At 41.8% G+C, this 23,250-nt stretch overlaps 1 pseudogene; it reads right to left on the bottom strand.

The window, feature by feature from the left end:
• The window catches only part of LOC134315253 (hexokinase-1-like), an 80,152-nt pseudogene that overhangs the window by 4,187 nt on the left and 52,715 nt on the right, over window positions 1-23,250 (bottom strand).

Raw genomic sequence — 23,250 nt, 5'->3', positions numbered from 1 at the left:
GTGTGTGTGTGTGTGTGTGTATGTTAGTGTGTGTGTGTGTTAGTGTGTGTATATGTTAGTGTGTGTGTGTGTGTGTATGTTAGTGTGTGTGTGTGTGTGTGTGTGTATGTTAGTGTGTGTGTATGTTAGTGTGTGTGTGTGTGTGTGTGTGTGTATGTTAGTGTGTGTGTGTGTGTGTGTGTATGTTAGTGTGTGTGTGTGTTAGTGTGTGTATATGTTAGTGTGTGTGTGTGTGTGTATGTTAGTGTGTGTGTGTGTGTGTGTGTGTATGTTAGTGTGTGTGTATGTTAGTGTGTGTGTGTGTGTGTGTGTGTATGTTAGTGTGTGTGTATGTTAGTGTGTGTGTGTGTGTGTGTGTGTGTATGTTAGTGTGTGTGTGTGTGTGTGTGTATGTTAGTGTGTGTGTGTGTTAGTGTGTGTATATGTTAGTGTGTGTGTGTGTGTGTATGTTAGTGTGTGTGTGTGTGTGTGTGTGTATGTTAGTGTGTGTGTATGTTAGTGTGTGTGTGTGTGTGTGTGTGTATGTTAGTGTGTGTGTATGTTAGTGTGTGTGTGTGTGTGTGTGTGTGTATGTTAGTGTGTGTGTATGTTAGGGTGTGTGTGTGTGTATGTTAGTGTGTGTGTGTGTGTGTGTGTGTGTGTGTATGTTAGTGTGTGTGTGTGTGTGTGTGTATGTTAGTGTGTGTGTGTGTGTGTGTGTGTGTATGTTAGTGTGTGTGTGTGTGTGTGTGTGTGTATGTTAGTGTGTGTATATGTTAGTGTGTGTGTGTGTGTGTGTATGTGTGTGTGTGTGTATGTTAGTGTGTGTGTATGTTAGTGTGTGTGTGTGTGTATGTTAGTGTGTGTGTATGTTAGTGTGTGTGTGTGTGTATGTGTATGTTAGTGTGTGTGTATGTTAGGGTGTGTGTGTGTGTATGTTAGTGTGTGTGTGTGTGTGTGTGTGTGTGTGTGTATGTTAGTGTGTGTGTGTGTGTGTGTGTATGTTAGTGTGTGTGTGTGTGTGTATGTTAGTGTGTGTGTGTGTGTGTGTGTGTGTATGTTAGTGTGTGTGTGTGTGTGTGTGTGTGTGTATGTGTGTGTGTGTATGTTAGTGTGTGTGTGTATGTTAGTGTGTGTGTGTGTGTATGTTAGTGTGTGTGTGTGTGTGTGTGTGTGTGTATGTTAGTGTGTGTGTGTGTGTGTATGTTAGTGTGTGTGTGTGTGTGTATGTTAGTGTGTGTGTGTGTGTGTGTGTGTGTATGTTAGTGTGTGTGTGTGTGTGTGTGTATGTTAGTGTGTGTGTGTATGTTAGTGTGTGTGTGTGTGTATGTTAGTGTGTGTGTGTGTGTGTGTGTGTGTGTGTGTGTGTATGTTAGTGTGTGTGTGTGTGTGTATGTTAGTGTGTGTGTGTGTGTGTGTGTGTTAGTGTGTGTGTGTGTGTATGTTAGTGTGTGTGTGTGTGTGTGTGTGTGTATGTTAGTGTGTGTGTGTGTGTGTGTGTGTGTGTATGTTAGTGTGTGTATATGTTAGTGTGTGTGTGTATGTTAGTGTGTGTGTGTGTGTGTGTGTGTGTATGTTAGTGTGTGTGTATGTTAGTGTGTGTGTGTGTGTGTGTGTATGTTAGTGTGTGTGTATGTTAGTGTGTGTGTATGTTAGTGTGTGTGTGTGTGTGTGTGTGTATGTTAGTGTGTGTGTATGTTAGTGTGTGTGTATGTTAGTGTGTGTGTATGTTAGTGTGTGTGTGTGTGTGTGTGTATGTTAGTGTGTGTGTATGTTAGTGTGTGTGTGTGTGTGTGTGTGTGTATGTTAGTGTGTGTGTGTGTGTGTGTGTGTGTATGTTAGTGTGTGTGTGTGTGTGTATGTTAGTGTGTGTGTGTGTGTGTGTGTGTGTGTATGTTAGTGTGTGTGTGTGTATGTTAGTGTGTGTGTGTGTGTGTGTGTGTGTGTGTATGTTAGTGTGTATGTGTGTGTGTGTATGTTAGTGTGTGTGTGTATGTTAGTGTGTGTGTGTGTGTATGTTAGTGTGTGTGTGTGTGTGTGTGTGTGTATGTTAGTGTGTGTGTGTGTGTGTGTGTGTATGTTAGTGTGTGTGTGTGTGTGTATGTTAGTGTGTGTGTGTGTGTGTATGTTAGTGTGTGTGTGTGTGTGTGTGTGTATGTTAGTGTGTGTGTGTATGTTAGTGTGTGTGTATGTTAGTGTGTGTGTGTGTGTGTATGTTAGTGTGTATGTGTGTGTGTGTATGTTAGTGTGTGTGTGTATGTTAGTGTGTGTGTGTGTGTGTGTGTGTATGTTAGTGTGTATGTGTGTGTGTTTGTGTGTGTATGTTAGTGTGTGTGTGTGTGTGTGTATGTTAGTGTGTATGTGTGTGTGTGTATGTTAGTGTGTGTGTGTATGTTAGTGTGTGTGTGTGTGTGTGTGTATGTTAGTGTGTATGTGTGTGTGTGTGTGTGTGTGTATGTTAGTGTGTGTGTGTGTGTGTGTGTGTGTATGTTAGTGTGTGTGTGTGTGTGTGTGTGTGTATGTTAGTGTGTATGTGTGTGTGTGTATGTTAGTGTGTGTGTGTATGTTAGTGTGTGTGTGTGTGTGTGTGTATGTTAGTGTGTATGTGTGTGTGTGTGTGTGTGTGTATGTTAGTGTGTGTGTGTGTGTGTGTGTGTATATGTTAGTGTGTGTGTGTGTGTGTATGTTAGTGTGTGTGTGTGTGTGTGTGTGTATGTTAGTGTGTATGTGTGTGTGTGTGTGTGTGTGTATGTTAGTGTGTGTGTGTGTGTGTGTGTGTGTATGTTAGTGTGTGTGTGTGTGTGTGTGTGTATGTTAGTGTGTGTGTGTGTGTGTGTGTGTGTGTGTGTGTGTGTGTGTACTCACTGTGGATGGAGTTTGTAGAGCGTGCCGTCCACCCCCACCGTGATCTCCAGGTGATCAAGGCCCCTGTTCTCCCGGATCTTGTCCACCACGGCGGCCATTCCGGCTCCGCAGATCTGAGCGGCCCGGCGCGACACCACGCCGCACACTTCCTTAACGATGATGCTGTCATCACACGTGCTGTCCAGACCCAAGTGCTGCAGGATGGACCTGACTTGCAGCAGAGCCAAGCGGTCACTGGGAAGGGAAGGGGATATGACGTCAGGCTGAGTGCTTTAATAAACCAAACCGCATCAAGAGTCGCCACTATCCCTCGTCTCTGTGCGGCGCCGTCGATCAGCCAGCAGAGGGCGTAACCGCTGCAGTTATGAGTCATCCCCTCCTCGGGAGCAGTGACGCCCTCTGCTGGCTGATCGACGGCGCCGCACAGACACGTTAGGACGAGCCGATCGATCGGTGGTGGGTGTGTATTAGAACCTTTCGATTTGGGAGAGGAACTTGGTCTCGAAGATGCCCCTGGTCTTCAGGGTCTCTGAGATCTGCCCCCTGAAGAGGAAGCCGCGCTTGGTCAGGTCGATCAGGATGTTCCTCACGATCTCACCCAGGTACATGCCACTGCACATCTTCTCATATCTGTGTGTGAGATACATACTGAGCACAAATCCAGCTCACATGTTCATGAATCCTAATCCACTGAATACGGTTCAAGTAATTGAGGGTTAAGGGCCTCGCTCAAGGGCCCAACAGTGAACACTCGGCAGTGCTGAACCCTAGACCCCAACACGCACCTCTGTTTCCCAGGGTTCAGCGAGAGGTCGTCCACGGCTCGATCGTACTGAGTCCTGAAATCGTCCAGGCAGCCGTTGTCCCCGAACGCCCCCCACTCCATGTTCACACACATCCTGCCCTGGTCGCCCTCCACCGTCTCGATGTTCCTCGCCTCCTCCATGTAGCAGGCGTTACTGCCCGTCCCTGCGGTCACAAGCACACTCGCTCATCAGCTGGTGCCCCGCCCTGCTGCCCCACTACCTACCTGCTCAGCTCCTCAGTAGAGAGGATTCTAATCAGACCTGGAGCTCATCATCAGATTATTTAGAAGCTCTACTTTTTATTAATTTTTTCCACTTTTTCTCCCCCTTTAGCGCATCCGATCGTTCAGTTAGCATCGTGCTTCCTCTCTGTCTATGCCGAACCCCGCCCTGACCGAGGAGATCGAAGCTAACCCGTGCAGCAGCCGGATGCGTCTTTGCCACCCGCACATCGATGAGTTTGGCGCCACCTAGCGTTGCATGCGGAGAGACACACCCTGAGTGCGCTCTTCCTCATCTCCTGTGCGGGCGCCTCTAATCAGCCGGCAGAGGTCGCAATCGCATTCTGACAGAGAGAGACCCACATCCGGTTCTTTTTTTTGGTTTTTTTGTTAATTATCTATTTTTTCCCACTTTTTCCCCCAACTTTTATCCCCATTCTAATCGTGTCCAGTTCCCCTGATTGCTCCTCTATACTGGTTCGACCATTTGCCGCCGGCTGAGGACGCCCCCTCCGGCACGCAGTCAGTACGGCCGGCATTTTTCACCCGCACGAGCCGAGTTCATACACCGAGAGACACTGCGCACGGAGGGTCACACCCCCCCTCGACGTTATTCCTTCAGCCAACCAGCAGGGGCCGCAGTCGCACCGGTTATGAGGACCTATGATCCGACTCCACCCCTAAGCCCCTGAACGACAGCCAAACGTTGTTCATACTGCCGCCCAACCCGGTCGGAAAGGCAGAGCCGAGTCTCGATACGATGCATCTAGAAACCCGACTCTGGTGCGCTAGCGTACTTTACCGCTGCGCCACCTGAGCGGCTCCACATCCGGTTCTTTGTCCCGCCCCCCAACTGAGCAACCGGCCAATCGTCGCTCATACAGCCGCCCAGCCTCGAACCGGTGAGGCAGAGCTGGATTCGATACCACGTACTCAGAACCCAGCTCGGGTTGCAGCGCGTCTTTTTAGCGCTGCGCCACAGGCGTTCTACTTTTACGTCACCGCAGCTTTAGCTTACTAAGCTAACACAGTTAGCACTAGCACGCCAGCTAACGTCTCCCTCCGTGTACCGAGAACGCTTAAACTCTCCCTGACGCCCCAATTTACAAACAAACACACACTGGTATAATCACACCTTCATACACATTACACATCAATGAGGATTTATTCACATGTGAGAGGAACTCTGTTGGTTGCCCCGCATTATATTCGTCCACCATGTTTGTAGTTCTTTGTGCCGCACTGAATGCTGGGATGGATCTTCAGCGCTGAGGAGGCGTCGGACGCTCCCTCGTCATTCAGTCGGATCATCACTCAGAATTAAGAACCTCAGTAGGAGCATTTTAAGGGAGATAAGGATTTAGACACGCCCTCTTCTCGGGAGTGTAGCATGATGGGAAATGCGTCTCGGCTTCAGGGGCGCCGTACATCGCCTGAACGTGCACTCCGACCTGGCCAGGGTCACAGTGGGTCTGGGTTCCCTGGAATCTGTATGTAGACGCCTGATGGGCTGATAGCACGGCTGGGGATGTGAACCCTGGATCCCAGAGTCAGCGGGGCAGATTCACTAGCATGTTGTACTGATCATCTGTCATGGAGGGCGCGGTATTACATTTGAGACTAGTGGTCTCAGACCCTTGGAAACTCAGGATCATGAAGCTTCACGTTACCTGCGATCAGGCCGACCTCACACGTGGGCTCCTCGTACGCGCAGGTCATCATGGTTCCTACTGTGTCATTAACCACTGCTACAACGTCCAGGTCAAACTCCTGCACACACACACACACACACACACACACGGTTATAAACGGCGTCTCCGTCCAGCTCATGATCACGTGGACACACACTTCTGATCGTATAGTTCCTGTATGAATGATGATGATGACCTCTCTCCTCTTGATCCCCTCCCTCAGCAGATTCACCACGTCCTCGCCCTCACAGTCTGTGGCCTTGAAGCCCTTCGTCCAGTTCACCAGGATACCCTGCATCACACACACACACACACACACACACACACACACGTTCCTACAGTTTAGGGAAGGGCGGTGTGTGTTTAAAGCTGTCTGACTGGACTCTGGAGCATTAAATCATTCATACAGGTCCAGTTTTTCCTACATGATGAGACGGTGGGTACAGGGGTGGTGCAGCGTAATAACACACTAGCTCACGACCTCAGAGATCAAGGGTTCGAATCTCAAAGGTGACATTTCAGCTCATTCCCTATAAAGGACTCACAGCGTCGAGGCTGGTCTGCCTGCAGGGGAAGGAGAAGGTGAAGCCCAGAGGAAGCCGAGCGTTCTTCATCCCCATGTAGTCCAGGAAGTCCGAGATACAGGAAACGATGTGGTCAAAGAGCTGCAGGCAGAAAACAGAAGCACGTTACGGTTCACCAGTAAATCCAGTAAATCCAGTGTAAGTCACAGTGTGAGTACTGATACACGCCGATTTAAACCTGTAACAGTCGTTCTAATATTCACTTTCTCATATTCATCCAAATAAGAGAAGAGTGACTCTCATGAAACGATTCATTCTCTACATGACTGACTCTGTTCAAGTGAATCATTCTCTACATAACTGACTCTGTTAAAATGAATCATTCTCTACATGACTGACTCTGTTAAAATGAATCATTCTCTACATGACTGACTCTGTTCAAGTGAATCATTCTCTACATAACTGACTGTTAAAATGATTCATTCACTACATAACTGACTCTGTTCAAGTGAATCATTCTCTACATAACTGACTCTGTTAAAATGAATCATTCTCTACATGACTGTTCAAATGAATCATTCACTACATAACTGACTCTGTTAAAATGAATCATTCTCTACATGACTGACTCTGTTAAAATGAATCATTCTCTACATAACTGACTCTGTTAAAATGAATCATTCACTACATAACTGACTCTGTTCAAGTGAATCATTCTCTACATAACTGACTCTGTTAAAATGAATCATTCTCTACATGACTGTTCAAATGAATCATTCACTACATAACTGACTCTGTTAAAATGAATCATTCTCTACATAACTGACTCTGTTAAAATGAATCATTCACTACATAACTGACTCTGTTAAAATGAATCATTCACTACATAACTGACTCTGTTCAAGTGAATCATTCTCTACATAACTGACTCTGTTAAAATGAATCATTCTCTACATGACTGTTCAAATGAATCATTCACTACATAACTGACTCTGTTAAAATGAATCATTCACTACATAACTGACTCTGTTAAAATGAATCATTCACTACATAACTGACTCTGTTCAAGTGAATCATTCTCTACATAACTGACTCTGTTAAAATGAATCATTCTCTACATGACTGTTCAAATGAATCATTCACTACATAACTGACTCTGTTAAAATGAATCATTCTCTACATGACTGACTCTGTTAAAATGAATCATTCACTACATAACTGACTCTGTTAAAATGAATCATTCACTACATAACTGACTCTGTTAAAATGAATCATTCACTACATAACTGACTCTGTTCAAGTGAATCATTCACTACATAACTGACTCTGTTCAAGTGAATCATTCTCTACATAACTGACTCTGTTAAAATGAATCATTCTCTACATAACTGACTCTGTTAAAATGAATCATTCACTACATAACTGACTCTGTTAAAATGAATCATTCACTACATAACTGACTCTGTTAAAATGAATCATTCACTACATAACTGACTCTGTTCAAGTGAATCATTCTCTACATAACTGACTCTGTTAAAATGAATCATTCTCTACATGACTGTTCAAATGAATCATTCACTACATAACTGACTCTGTTAAAATGAATCATTCTCTACATGACTGACTCTGTTAAAATGAATCATTCTCTACATAACTGACTCTGTTAAAATGAATCATTCACTACATAACTGACTCTGTTAAAATGAATCATTCACTACATAACTGACTCTGTTAAAATGAATCATTCTCTACATAACTGACTCTGTTAAAATGAATCATTCTCTACATAACTGACTCTGTTAAAATGAATCATTCACTACATAACTGACTCTGTTAAAATGAATCATTCACTACATAACTGACTCTGTTAAAATGAATCATTCACTACATAACTGACTCTGTTAAAATGAATCATTCACTACATAACTGACTCTGTTAAAATGAATCATTCACTACATAACTGACTCTGTTAAAATGAATCATTCACTACATAACTGACTCTGTTCAAGTGAATCATTCTCTACATAACTGACTCTGTTAAAATGAATCATTCTCTACATGACTGTTCAAATGAATCATTCACTACATAACTGACTCTGTTAAAATGAATCATTCTCTACATGACTGACTCTGTTAAAATGAATCATTCACTACATAACTGACTCTGTTAAAATGAATCATTCACTACATAACTGACTCTGTTAAAATGAATCATTCACTACATAACTGACTCTGTTCAAGTGAATCATTCACTACATAACTGACTCTGTTCAAGTGAATCATTCTCTACATAACTGACTCTGTTAAAATGAATCATTCTCTACATAACTGACTCTGTTAAAATGAATCATTCACTACATAACTGACTCTGTTAAAATGAATCATTCACTACATAACTGACTCTGTTAAAATGAATCATTCACTACATAACTGACTCTGTTCAAGTGAATCATTCTCTACATAACTGACTCTGTTAAAATGAATCATTCTCTACATGACTGTTCAAATGAATCATTCACTACATAACTGACTCTGTTAAAATGAATCATTCTCTACATGACTGACTCTGTTAAAATGAATCATTCTCTACATAACTGACTCTGTTAAAATGAATCATTCACTACATAACTGACTCTGTTAAAATGAATCATTCACTACATAACTGACTCTGTTAAAATGAATCATTCTCTACATAACTGACTCTGTTAAAATGAATCATTCTCTACATAACTGACTCTGTTAAAATGAATCATTCACTACATAACTGACTCTGTTAAAATGAATCATTCACTACATAACTGACTCTGTTAAAATGAATCATTCACTACATAACTGACTCTGTTAAAATGAATCATTCACTACATAACTGACTCTGTTAAAATGAATCATTCACTACATAACTGACTCTGTTAAAATGAATCATTCACTACATAACTGACTCTGTTCAAGTGAATCATTCTCTACATAACTGACTCTGTTAAAATGAATCATTCTCTACATGACTGTTCAAATGAATCATTCACTACATAACTGACTCTGTTAAAATGAATCATTCTCTACATGACTGACTCTGTTAAAATGAATCATTCACTACATAACTGACTCTGTTAAAATGAATCATTCACTACATAACTGACTCTGTTAAAATGAATCATTCACTACATAACTGACTCTGTTCAAGTGAATCATTCACTACATAACTGACTCTGTTCAAGTGAATCATTCTCTACATAACTGACTCTGTTAAAATGAATCATTCTCTACATAACTGACTCTGTTAAAATGAATCATTCACTACATAACTGACTCTGTTAAAATGAATCATTCACTACATAACTGACTCTGTTAAAATGAATCATTCACTACATAACTGACTCTGTTCAAGTGAATCATTCTCTACATAACTGACTCTGTTAAAATGAATCATTCTCTACATGACTGTTCAAATGAATCATTCACTACATAACTGACTCTGTTAAAATGAATCATTCTCTACATGACTGACTCTGTTAAAATGAATCATTCTCTACATAACTGACTCTGTTAAAATGAATCATTCACTACATAACTGACTCTGTTAAAATGAATCATTCACTACATAACTGACTCTGTTAAAATGAATCATTCTCTACATAACTGACTCTGTTAAAATGAATCATTCTCTACATAACTGACTCTGTTAAAATGAATCATTCACTACATAACTGACTCTGTTAAAATGAATCATTCACTACATAACTGACTCTGTTAAAATGAATCATTCACTACATAACTGACTCTGTTAAAATGAATCATTCACTACATAACTGACTCTGTTAAAATGAATCATTCACTACATAACTGACTCTGTTAAAATGAATCATTCACTACATAACTGACTCTGTTCAAGTGAATCATTCTCTACATAACTGACTCTGTTAAAATGAATCATTCTCTACATGACTGTTCAAATGAATCATTCACTACATAACTGACTCTGTTAAAATGAATCATTCTCTACATGACTGACTCTGTTAAAATGAATCATTCACTACATAACTGACTCTGTTAAAATGAATCATTCACTACATAACTGACTCTGTTAAAATGAATCATTCACTACATAACTGACTCTGTTCAAGTGAATCATTCACTACATAACTGACTCTGTTCAAGTGAATCATTCTCTACATAACTGACTCTGTTAAAATGAATCATTCTCTACATAACTGACTCTGTTAAAATGAATCATTCACTACATAACTGACTCTGTTAAAATGAATCATTCACTACATAACTGACTCTGTTAAAATGAATCATTCACTACATAACTGACTCTGTTCAAGTGAATCATTCTCTACATAACTGACTCTGTTAAAATGAATCATTCTCTACATGACTGTTCAAATGAATCATTCACTACATAACTGACTCTGTTAAAATGAATCATTCTCTACATGACTGACTCTGTTAAAATGAATCATTCTCTACATAACTGACTCTGTTAAAATGAATCATTCACTACATAACTGACTCTGTTAAAATGAATCATTCACTACATAACTGACTCTGTTAAAATGAATCATTCTCTACATAACTGACTCTGTTAAAATGAATCATTCTCTACATAACTGACTCTGTTAAAATGAATCATTCACTACATAACTGACTCTGTTAAAATGAATCATTCACTACATAACTGACTCTGTTAAAATGAATCATTCACTACATAACTGACTCTGTTAAAATGAATCATTCACTACATAACTGACTCTGTTAAAATGAATCATTCACTACATAACTGACTCTGTTAAAATGAATCATTCACTACATAACTGACTCTGTTCAAGTGAATCATTCTCTACATAACTGACTCTGTTAAAATGAATCATTCTCTACATAACTGACTCTGTTCAAATGAATCATTCTCTACATAACTGACTCTGTTCAAATGAATCATACATTTGGTTTGGATCATTTTGAAGAACAGAAGCTAATGTCAAGCTAATTTAAAGAGAGAGAGAATCCATCTAGTATTTTTATTGCTAATTTCATAAGGACATGTAAATAAAAATATATAATGAGGATTTGATAATAAACTTATTTATTATTTATATTTACATATTGACCCTCTTTATAGATAATGTAGGAATGATATATAAAATGAATCAGATGTACGTGTGTGAGTGATGTAAGAGCAGATGATTATTGTATATCACCGTTATTAAATGATCACATGACCTGAGGACTCTCACCTCCTCTCCTGTACCCTGCATCACCTCGATGGGGATGGCGTAAATCTTGTTATGCATCTCCACAGTTCGTCTCTTCCCACTGCGGATCTTCACCAGCAGCACCCTGAAGTTCGTTCCTCCCAGATCCAGCGCCAAGAAGTCGCCATTTTCTTACAGAGGACAACAAGAAACATGACTGACTGTTCATACCAATCATTCTCAATTTAAACGGCTCTGTTCAAACGAATCATTCTCAATTTAAACGGCTCTGTTCATACGAATCATTCACAACCTAAATGACTCTGTTCATACGAATCATTCTCAATTTAAATGGCTCTGTTCATACGAATCATTCTCAATTTAAACGGCTCTGTTCAAACGAATCATTCTCAATTTAAACGGCTCTGTTCATACGAATCATTCACAACCTAAATGACTCTGTTCATACGAATCATTCTCAATTTAAATGGCTCTGTTCATACGAATCATTCTCAATTTAAACGGCTCTGTTCAAACGAATCATTCTCAATTTAAACGGCTCTGTTCATACGAATCATTCACAACCTAAATGACTCTGTTCATACGAATCATTCTCAATTTAAATGGCTCTGTTCATACGAATCATTCTCAATTTAAATGGCTCTGTTCATACGAATCATTCTCAATTTAAATGGCTCTGTTCATACGAATCATTCTCAATTTAAACGGCTCTGTTCAAACGAATCATTCTCAATTTAAACGGCTCTGTTCATACGAATCATTCACAACCTAAATGACTCTGTTCATACGAATCATTCTCAATTTAAATGGCTCTGTTCATACGAATCATTCTCAATTTAAATGGCTCTGTTCATACGAATCATTCTCAATTTAAATGGCTCTGTTCATACGAATCATTCTCAATTTAAACGGCTCTGTTCAAACGAATCATTCTCAATTTAAACGGCTCTGTTCATACGAATCATTCACAACCTAAATGACTCTGTTCATACGAATCATTCTCAATTTAAATGGCTCTGTTCATACGAATCATTCTCAATTTAAACGGCTCTGTTCAAACGAATCATTCTCAATTTAAACGGCTCTGTTCATACGAATCATTCACAACCTAAATGACTCTGTTCATACGAATCATTCTCAATTTAAATGGCTCTGTTCATACGAATCATTCTCAATTTAAATGGCTCTGTTCATACGAATCATTCTCAATTTAAATGGCTCTGTTCATACGAATCATTCTCAATTTAAACGGCTCTGTTCAAACGAATCATTCTCAATTTAAACGGCTCTGTTCATACGAATCATTCACAACCTAAATGACTCTGTTCATACGAATCATTCTCAATTTAAATGGCTCTGTTCATACGAATCATTCTCAATTTAAACGGCTCTGTTCAAACGAATCATTCTCAATTTAAACGGCTCTGTTCATACGAATCATTCACAACCTAAATGACTCTGTTCATACGAATCATTCTCAATTTAAATGGCTCTGTTCATACGAATCATTCTCAATTTAAATGGCTCTGTTCATACGAATCATTCTCAATTTAAATGGCTCTGTTCATACGAATCATTCTCAATTTAAATGGCTCTGTTCATACGAATCATTCTCAATTTAAATGGCTCTGTTCATACGAATCATTCTCAATTTAAATGACTCTGTTCATACGAATCATTCTCAATTTAAATGGCTCTGTTCAAACGAATCATTCTCAATTTAAATGACTCTGTTCATACGAATCATTCTCAATTTAAACGGCTCTGTTCATACGAATCATTCACAACCTAAATGACTCTGTTCATACGAATCATTCTCAATTTAAATGGCTCTGTTCATACCAATCATTCTCAATTTAAACGGCTCTGTTCATACGAATCATTCACAACCTAAATGACTCTGTTCATACGAATCATTCTCAATTTAAACGGCTCTGTTCATACGAATCATTCACAACCTAAATGACTCTGTTCATACGAATCATTCTCAATTTAAATGGCTCTGTTCATACGAATCATTCTCAATTTAAACGGCTCTGTTCATCCGAATCATTCACAACCTAAATGACTCTGTTCATACGAATCATTCTCAATTTAAATGGCTCTGTTCATACGAATCATTCTCAATTTAAATGGCTCTGTTCATACGAATCATTCTCAATTTAAATGGCTCTGTTCATACGAATCATTCTCAATTTAAATGGCTCTGTTCATACGAATCATTCTCAATTTAAATGACTCTGTTCATACGAATCATTCTCAATTTAAATGGCTCTGTTCAAACGAATCATTCTCAATTTAAATGACTCTGTTCATACGAATCATTCTCAATTTAAACGGCTCTGTTCATACGAATCATTCACAACCTAAATGACTCTGTTCATACGAATCATTCTCAATTTAAATGGCTCTGTTCATACCAATCATTCTCAATTTAAACGGCTCTGTTCATACGAATCATTCACAACCTAAATGACTCTGTTCATACGAATCATTCTCAATTTAAACGGCTCTGTTCATACGAATCATTCACAACCTAAATGACTCTGTTCATACGAATCATTCTCAATTTAAATGGCTCTGTTCATACGAATCATTCTCAATTTAAACGGCTCTGTTCATCCGAATCATTCACAACCTAAATGACTCTGTTCATACGAATCATTCTCAATTTAAATGGCTCTGTTCATACGAATCATTCTCAATTTAAATGGCTCTGTTCATACGAATCATTCTCAATTTAAACGGCTCTGTTCATACGAATCATTCTCAATTTAAACGGCTCTGTTCATACGAATCATTCACAACCTAAATGACTCTGTTCATACGAATCATTCTCAATTTAAATGGCTCTGTTCATACGAATCATTCTCAATTTAAACGGCTCTGTTCATACGAATCATTCACAACCTAAATGACTCTGTTCATACGAATCATTCTCAATTTAAATGGCTCTGTTCATACGAATCATTCTCAATTTAAACGGCTCTGTTCATACGAATCATTCTCAATTTAAACGGCTCTGTTCATACGAATCATTCACAACCTAAATGACTCTGTTCATACGAATCATTCTCAATTTAAATGGCTCTGTTCATACGAATCATTCTCAATTTAAATGGCTCTGTTCATACGAATCATTCTCAATTTAAATGGCTCTGTTCATACGAATCATTCTCAATTTAAATGGCTCTGTTCATACGAATCATTCTCAATTTAAATGACTCTGTTCATACGAATCATTCTCAATTTAAATGGCTCTGTTCAAACGAATCATTCTCAATTTAAATGACTCTGTTCATACGAATCATTCTCAATTTAAATGGCTCTGTTCAAACGAATCATTCTCAATTTAAATGGCTCTGTTCATACGAATCATTCTCAATTTAAATGGCTCTGTTCATACGAATCATTCACAACGTAAAATCATTCTTCAAAAGAACCATTATTTACATGATTGACTCTGTTCAAATGAATCATTCTCTACATCACTGACTCTGTTCAAACGAATCATTCTCAACCTAAATGACTCTGTTCAAACGAATCATTCTCAACCTAAATGACTCTGTTCAAACGAATCATTCTCAAGGTGATTGACTCTGTTAAAACAGATCATTTCCTACATGACTGATTCTGTTCAAACGGATCATTCTCAACGTGAATGACTCTGTTTAAATGAATCATTATCAAAGTAATTGACTCTGTTCAAACGAATCATTCTCTACGTCTTTTGTTTCCATTGTTTTGCCCCCCCCCCTTGTTACTGCTCTACCCTGGTTAAGCCTCCAGAGTAATTTGGGTTCATCTTTAAATCCGGCAGGTACGGGGCTACACCTGGTGCGACCCACCCCGTTACAACAATAAAACATGCACAGGAAGTATAAACAGTAAAAAATGAAGTGAATCCTAGCGCCCCGTCTGTACCCGTCACACGGCTGTACCAGAGCCGTAGATAGAGAGAGTTGCGACACTCCTTGATCTCGCCGCCACGCGGTCACGTGGTTCATGTCACCCTCCGATAGTTCCAAACAAACCCGGCGCTGTCATGTTCTCATATGGGACAGGCAGCAGTAAATGAAATATTAAACGGCAAATAATAAACATTTGTACAATTTCTGGGTATTTTCAACTGCGTTACATTTACTGCATCTGCTTTAATGTCAATTTGGTATATAAAGTGGAAGATTGATGTTTATAATGATGTTAATAGGTCGTTCTTGTTAACACACAGTACATTATATTAGCATACATTACATAATGCCATATCATTAAGTAGTTTAAACAGTTTTTTATGTTTTGTTTTTTACATAAACTAATCTCCCTTCACTTTCCTGAGGATTCATAATAATAATCATTTTGGTTAAACACTAAGTCATGTGGCTGGATTTATAAGGTTTACCTGCACTGAATGAACAGATTGATAAACACACTACCGTACCTGTAACATGATAGTGCAGCTACATGAAAAAGCTTCATTCATCTCTTATTTCATGAGTAAGTAATAATTTATTTCTACATGTAACACATGAATGAATTCATTATGAATATGTACTAGTTCATTTTGTCTAATGTAAGTGGTGGACAAGGTGCACAAACCATGTAGTAAAAAGTAAAAATACTCTTTACCTCCACTAAAGTACTAAACTAAATTTACCTTCAAATGTACTTAAGTATGAAAGTAAAAGTATAATGATTTATTATGGCTCTGATGTTTTATTATCATTTCTGTAACAAGACTCTTGATTAATCAACTTTAATTAATCAACTTAGGTGAAAAGACTCTAGTGGCATTAATTAAGCTAACTGACTGAGCTAAATTCAGTTATTTTCAGTTATTTTAACGGTTCCTTATGGGAGAGTCGCCGCTCTGTTCTCTCTACCGCTCTGGGCTGTACGACCGATGGAGCGTGTCGGTGGTACCTGTGCCGTCCGGGGTGCTCCGCACGTACGTGGGCAGCATCTTGACGGTGGCGGTGCTCTGGGTCTTCTCGCCCAGGCCGTTCAGGATCTCCGTGTGCATCCTCTTCTTCACCTCAGCAGCTGATCCTCGGTGAGGCGGAACTCCGCCAGCGTCTCGGCGATCTGACGGGTCTGATCGGCCAGTCGGGACGCCCAGGCCGTCACCAGGGCCGCGCCTTTACCGCTCCCGCTCTCCGAAAGCAGGAAGCGCACGTCGCACTCCGGTACCAGGCGCCGCACCGTCTTATGGAGCCGACGGGAGTACCTGAGGGGGGGGGGGGAGAGAGAGAGAGAGAGAGAGAGAGAGAGAGGGAGAGAGAGAGAGAGAGAGAGAGAGAGAGGGAAGAGAGAGTGAGAGGAGAGAGATGAGAGAGAGAGAGTAGAGAGGGAGAGAGGAGAGAGAGGAGAGAGAGAGAGGGGAGAGAGAGAGAGAGAGAGAGAGAGAGAGAGGAGAGAGAGAGAGAGAGAGAGAGAGAGGAGAGAGGGAGAGAGAGAGAGAGAGAGAGAGAGAGAGAGAGAGAGAGAGAGAGAGGAGAGAGAGAGAGGAGAGAGAGAGAGAGAGAGAGAGAGAGAGAGAGGGAGAGAGAGAGAGAGAGGAGAGCGAGAGAGAGAGAGGGAGAGAGAGAGAGAGGAGAGAGGAGGAGAGAGGAGAGAGAGAGAGAGAGAGAGAGAGAGAGAGGGAGAGAGAGAGAGAGAGGAGAGCGAGAGAGAGAGAGGGAGAGAGAGAGAGAGAGAGAGGGAGAGAGAGGAGAGAGAGACTTGACTTTCAACACACATTTATTCAAGATTATTTACAAAATAAAACCAGTAGCCAATTCCAAATCCACTAACTGAAATAAACAAATAAAAACACACACAATAAAAAAAAAAAAACAGTCCAGTCACAAATTCAACACAAAACCAGCCAGACCATCGGGCTCACAAAGCAGGCCCCCCATCCCCCCACACGGTAAAGAAATGGTCCACATTGTCAGTTACAGTGTAGTAGCTAAACTCCACAGTTAGCCTCTTCAGAATTAAACCCCTGACCATTAGGACAGGGTCAATACCCCAAGTACCTTTCAGTTTATTTTTCCTTGTGCACCAGATGGCTAGTTTCGCAGCACCTGTATAGAAAATTTAAAATCACTACTCTGTCCTTATTAGAAGCTGAATACTTGGGACCATAAATGAAAAGACAGTCAGTAAAGAAGCCCTAAATTTCACGCCCCACTCTTTAATCACACCCAAAATGGGATGTAGCGGGCACACAGCAAAGAACAAGTGAGACAAGGTCTCAGTCTCACACAAAAAGGACAACCGTCCCCAAGTGCGGGATCAATCCGTGCCACGTGTCTGTTTGTGGCTATAATCCCATGCACAATCCTCCACTGGAGGTCACCCACCCTCTTTTCAATGGGTCTTTTGTACAGGGACCGCCAGCTACGTTTAGGGAAGCATCAGCCGAAACAACCTCAGCCCACCCAGACTCCTTCACATCCCTCAGGCTTCGGTGATGTAGAGTTTTAACACAAGCCTGATACAGGGCCCTCTTGTGTAGAACACTGAAAAAGTCCCAAAGCAGGGGTGTCTGAAGACAGGAGTGTCCCCTGTCCCTCCTGCCGGTCCTCCTGGTCCATGTCCATTACCAGTTCAGGGAAGGTGACATTTTGACTCAGATGTTGCTCCACAGGGGTAGCGTTCAGGTACTCACAGGCATCAGCAGAGAGGGTCATCCAACAGCCGGTCCAGCAGCTGTTGAGCTACACGCACCGACCTCAGACCGACCATCTCAGCAACTGCTCCGCATGCACCCAAGTCCCTACCCCTCCGCAGGTCACGAACCTTGACAAGTCCACCTTCCAACAGGGCAGTCCTCAAAGCCCCTGAGACCCGTTGCAATGATGGAAAAGAGGGGTTGTGGAACAGTGGCTCCTCAAAGATCCACGCTGAAGGCAGAGTGGAGTCGTCCCTCGAAAAAGAGAACAGACGCCATGCCTCCAGCACTGCTGTGTTAAAATGGAGTCAAACCTCTCAAATCCACCCCTTCCAGCGGAAGGGAGAACAGATGCCAGTCCAGCCCCATACCACCAGCGCGCCGCAAAAGGGCACAGGCAACGGCCTTCCAGCCCTGCTAGCCCTCTGTACAGCAACCGCTGCACAGCTTGCAGACGCAAGGTTGCAATTCTGGACCGGATGTCGATAAGACCCTGTCCCCCCCTCCTGCACAGGCAGAGACAGGGACAGCTGCTCTGAGCCAGTGTTTGTCCAGACCAGAAAAAATTCACCAGTATTTCTGGATGTCGTCGGTCAGTTGTCTAGGTGGGTTGAGAACAGTAAATCTGTGCCACAAAGCTGACGCAACAAGATTGTTCACGACCAACACTCGACCCCTGTACGATAACTGGGGGAGCATCCAGGACCATGAAGACAACCTGGCACGAACTTTCTCCACAACACCTTCCCAGTTCATTGCTATTGCCTCTTCAGAGCCCAGCCAGACCCCTAAAAACTTTATGCCATGCCTGCTCCACCTAACCCCTCCCGGGAGTAATGGCAAAATACTGCATGGACTCTGAGAGCCACACCACAAAGCCTCTGTCTTATCCCAGTTAAGTTTAGCGGAGGTGGCCTTGCTGTAAACTTGCAGGGTATCCTGCAGGGACACAACATCATGGGTCATTTTTTCACTATGACTGTGATGTCATCAGCATAGGCAGAGACTCTATATACAGTGTATCACAAAAGTGAGTACACCCCTCACATTTCTGCAAATATTTCATTATATCTTTTCATGGGACAACACTATAGACATGAAACTTGGATATAACTTAGAGTAGTCAGTGTACAGCTTGTATAGCAGTGTAGATTTACTGTCTTCTGAAAATAACTCAACACACAGCCATTAATGTCTAAATAGCTGGCAACATAAGTGAGTACACCCCACAGTGAACATGTCCAAATTGTGCCCAAATGTGTCGTTGTCCCTCCCTGGTGTCATGTGTCAAGGTCCCAGGTGTAAATGGTGAGCAGGGCTGTTAAATTTGGTGTTTTGGGTACAATTCTCTCATACTGGCCACTGGATATTCAACATGGCACCTCATGGCAAAGAACTCTCTGAGGATGTGAGAAATAGAATTGTTGCTCTCCACAAAGATAGCCTGGGCTATAAGAAGATTGCTAACACCCTGAAACTGAGCTACAGCATGGTGGCCAAGGTCATACAGCGGTTTTCCAGGACAGGTTCCACTCGGAACAGGCTTCGCCAGGGTCGACCAAAGAAGTTGAGTCCACGTGTTCGGCGTCATATCCAGAGGTTGGCTTTAAAAAATAGACACATGAGTGCTGCCAGCATTGCTGCAGAGGTTGAAGACGTGGGAGGTCAGCCTGTCAGTGCTCAGACCATACGCCGCACACTGCATCAACTCGGTCTGCATGGTCGTCATCCCAGAAGGAAGCTGACGCACAAGAAAGCCCGCAAACAGTTTGCTGAAGACAAGCAGTCCAAGAACATGGATTACTGGAATGCCCTGTGGTCTGACGAGACCAAGATAAACTTGTTTGGCTCAGATGGTGTCCAGCATGTGTGGCGGCGCCCTGGTGAGAAGTACCAAGACAACTGTATCTTGCCTACAGTCAAGCATGGTGGTGGTAGCATCATGGTCTTGGGCTGCATGAGTGTTGCTGGCACTGGGGAGCTGCAGTTCATTGAGGGAAACATGAATTCCAACATGTACTGTGACATTCTGAAACAGAGCATGATCCCCTCCCTTCGAAAACTGGGCCTCATGGCAGTTTTCCAACAGGATAACGACCCCAAACACAACCTCCAAGATGACAACTGCCTTGCTGAGGAAGCTGAAGGTAAAGGTGATGGACTAAACCCAATTGAGCACCTGTGGCGCATCCTCAAGTGGAAAGTGGAGGAGTTCAAGGTGTCTAACATCCACCAGCTCCGTGATGTCATCATGGAGGAGTGGAAGAGGATTCCAGTGCAGCTCTGGTGAATTCCATGCCCAGGAGGGTTAAGGCAGTGCTGGATAATAATGGTGGTCACACAAAATATTGACACTTTGGGCACAATTTGGACATGTTCACTGTGGGGTGTACTCACTTATGTTGCCAGCCATTTAGACATTAATGGCTGTGTGTTGAGTTATTTTCAGAAGACAGTAAATCTACACTGCTATACAAGCTGTACACTGACTACTCTAAGTTATATCCAAGTTTTATTTCTTTAGTGTTGTCCCATGAAAATATATAATAAAATATTTGCAGAAATGTGAGGGGTGTACTCACTTTTGTGATACACTGTAAACTGTTCATAATGTTTAAGCCCGACAGTCTTTTCCTAATTAAAACCAGAAGGGGTTCCACTGCAAGTGAGTAGAGTTGTCCAGACAAAGGACAGCCCTGCCGTATCCCCCTACTGACGGGGACGGGGACACTCAGACCCCCTCCCACCTTTATCAGACAGGAGGCCCCTGAATAAAGCAATTTCACCCAGGACATGAAACCATCCCCAAAACCAAAAGCACTTAGAGCAGTAAAAAGATAATCATGATCTACACGATCAAATGCCTTTTCTTGGTCCAGAGATAACAAACCAAACTCTAAATGAGACATCCTAGCAAAATCACATAAGTCCCTAATTAAAAACAAATTATCATAAATAGAGCGTCGAGGCACACAGTAAGACTGGTCCTTATGTACAATCACGCCTAACACACCTTTTAGTCTGTTCGCAATACATCGGGAGAGTATCTTATAGTCTGAACACAAGAGAGAAACAGGTCTCCAGTTCTTTAAAAGGCAGAGGTCTCCCTTCTTCGGTAAGAGGGATAAGACGGCACGCTGACAGCTACTCGGGAGCACCTTGGCATCAAGGCCAGCCAGCAGAACCTCATACAAGTCCCTCCCGATGATCCCCCAGAAAGCCTTGTAAAAGTCCACCGGAAGACCATCAATACCAGGCGCTCTCCCAGACGAAAGCTGAGTTACAGCTGCAGTGAGCTCCTCGAAAGTCAAAGTCGCATCCAGGTCCTGCTTGTGTTGATCATCCAGTTGAGGTAGATCCTCGAGCAGGGTCCTGGAGCAATGCTGATCCCTAGCACCTGCTGTATACAGTTCAGAATAAAAGTCCACAGCCAATCTTCTCACCTCCGCCGGTTCTGTCGTAATAGTTCCGTCAGCTTTGCGGACAGACACCAGTGATTTATGTCGATGAGAAGATTTCTCTAAATTAAAAAAGAAAACAGTAGGAGCATCCATGTCCCGCACAGACATGAACCTGAACCGCACCAAAGCTCCCTTTGCCTTCTCCTTTAAAATATCACTCAGTTCCTGTAACTTAATCGTAAGATCCGCCCGCAGATCCAGTGAATTTTGAAGGAACATAGAGTCGTGTATTTTAGAAATGTCTTGTTCCAATTTACTAACTGCTGCCCTCAATTTAGAGGTGGAATATGCGGTAAAGTCCTGACAGAAGGCTTTAATTTGGGCCTTCCCCACTTCCCACCATTGCATAAGGTTTACAAAATCACCCTTCTTACCAACCCACTCTCCCCAAAACAGTTTAAAAGTATTGCAAAATTTTTTATCTACTAAAAGTGCCTTATTAAAATACCACATTGGACTACCAGAGGACTGAGGAACAACAGAAAAGACTACAGTACATAAATGATGATCAGAGAAAGAGGTGGGCTGAATGGTAGACTGACTAATCATATTCCGAGCACTATTAGAAACATAGAACCGGTCCAAACGGGCCGCATATACACCTCCTTCAAAAACCCTAACCCAGGAGTACTGCTTGACTGAAGGGTGTTTTTCCCTCCAAACATCAACTAAATTAAAACCAGATAAAGTAATGGCCAAAGTCTGAGCAGACTGGGGATGAGGCTCTTCGCCGTTTCTATCATTAACAAAATCCAAAGTGCAGTTCCAATCCCCTCCCAACACAACTGTGCTGTCTGAAGGTAGGGATTGCAATAACTGCTCCAGCCTCACAAACAGCTCACCTCTTTCTGCACCTCTATTTGGGGCATACACATTAATAAAAATAAACACATGATCACAGAGTCTAGCTTTAAGCATGAGAAGTCGTCCAGCTACAATTTCATCAACAGACAGTACGTTCACTCTACTGGACTGAGAGAAGAGAATAGCAACACCTGCGCTAACATTCGAACCGTGGCTAAGAAACAATTCCCCTTTCCACCACAGACCCCACTCAGAAGCTGAGGCATCATCACTATGTGTTTCTTGTAAAAAACATACATTTAATTTCTTAAGAGAAAAAAATTCATAAAAAAGGGCCTGTTTATCTTTGTCTCTAAAACCATTAACATTCAAAGAGCCCACCCTTAGAAAACCCATAATGATAGAAATAAGAGAGAGACAACAGTAGAACAGGAAACAAGCAATAAAGATCAAGAGAGACCCTCTTCCTACGTGCTCCGTGTTCAGACATTTTACGAACAGACATACGACACACACCAGACTTAGCCCTTTTTACCTTCCTAATTGAAGTAACAAGTTTTTTTTAAACGAAAACGCTTTTGCTTCGAGAGGATGTCATACCAACATTCTTCTGTGCCATTAAAGCCGAACATACAAACCTGTCCAGGTCAGGGAAAAAATCACTGACCTCAACAGGTCTGCCCTTAGTATCATCCAAAAACGAGTTTATCTGCTCCACAGAGTATAACATCCCACCTCCAGACTGACTCCCTCCAGAATCAGATACCTCAGACATCCTGTCCTCCTCCATAGCCTCCTCCTGAGACACAGCTGAACTAGACTGAGATTCACTGACAACCTCTGACACCAGCACCTGAAAACTGCCACCTGCAGTGCTCGGTCCAGCCTCTTCAAAATCTCCGCTCACCTGAGCTCCTACACCTCTGCTCACCTCAGCTCCTACACTACTGCTCACCTGAATACTAACACCTCTGCTTACCTGAGCTACTACGCTACTATTCACCTGAGCTCCTACACCTTCGTTCACCTGA

This window comes from Trichomycterus rosablanca, chromosome 5 (genome assembly GCF_030014385.1).
Source record: "Trichomycterus rosablanca isolate fTriRos1 chromosome 5, fTriRos1.hap1, whole genome shotgun sequence".
In the NCBI taxonomy this organism is placed as follows: domain Eukaryota; kingdom Metazoa; phylum Chordata; class Actinopteri; order Siluriformes; family Trichomycteridae; genus Trichomycterus; species Trichomycterus rosablanca.
The sequence above is the reverse complement of the archived record's forward strand: the minus strand, read 5'-3'. Positions and strand labels throughout refer to the sequence as shown.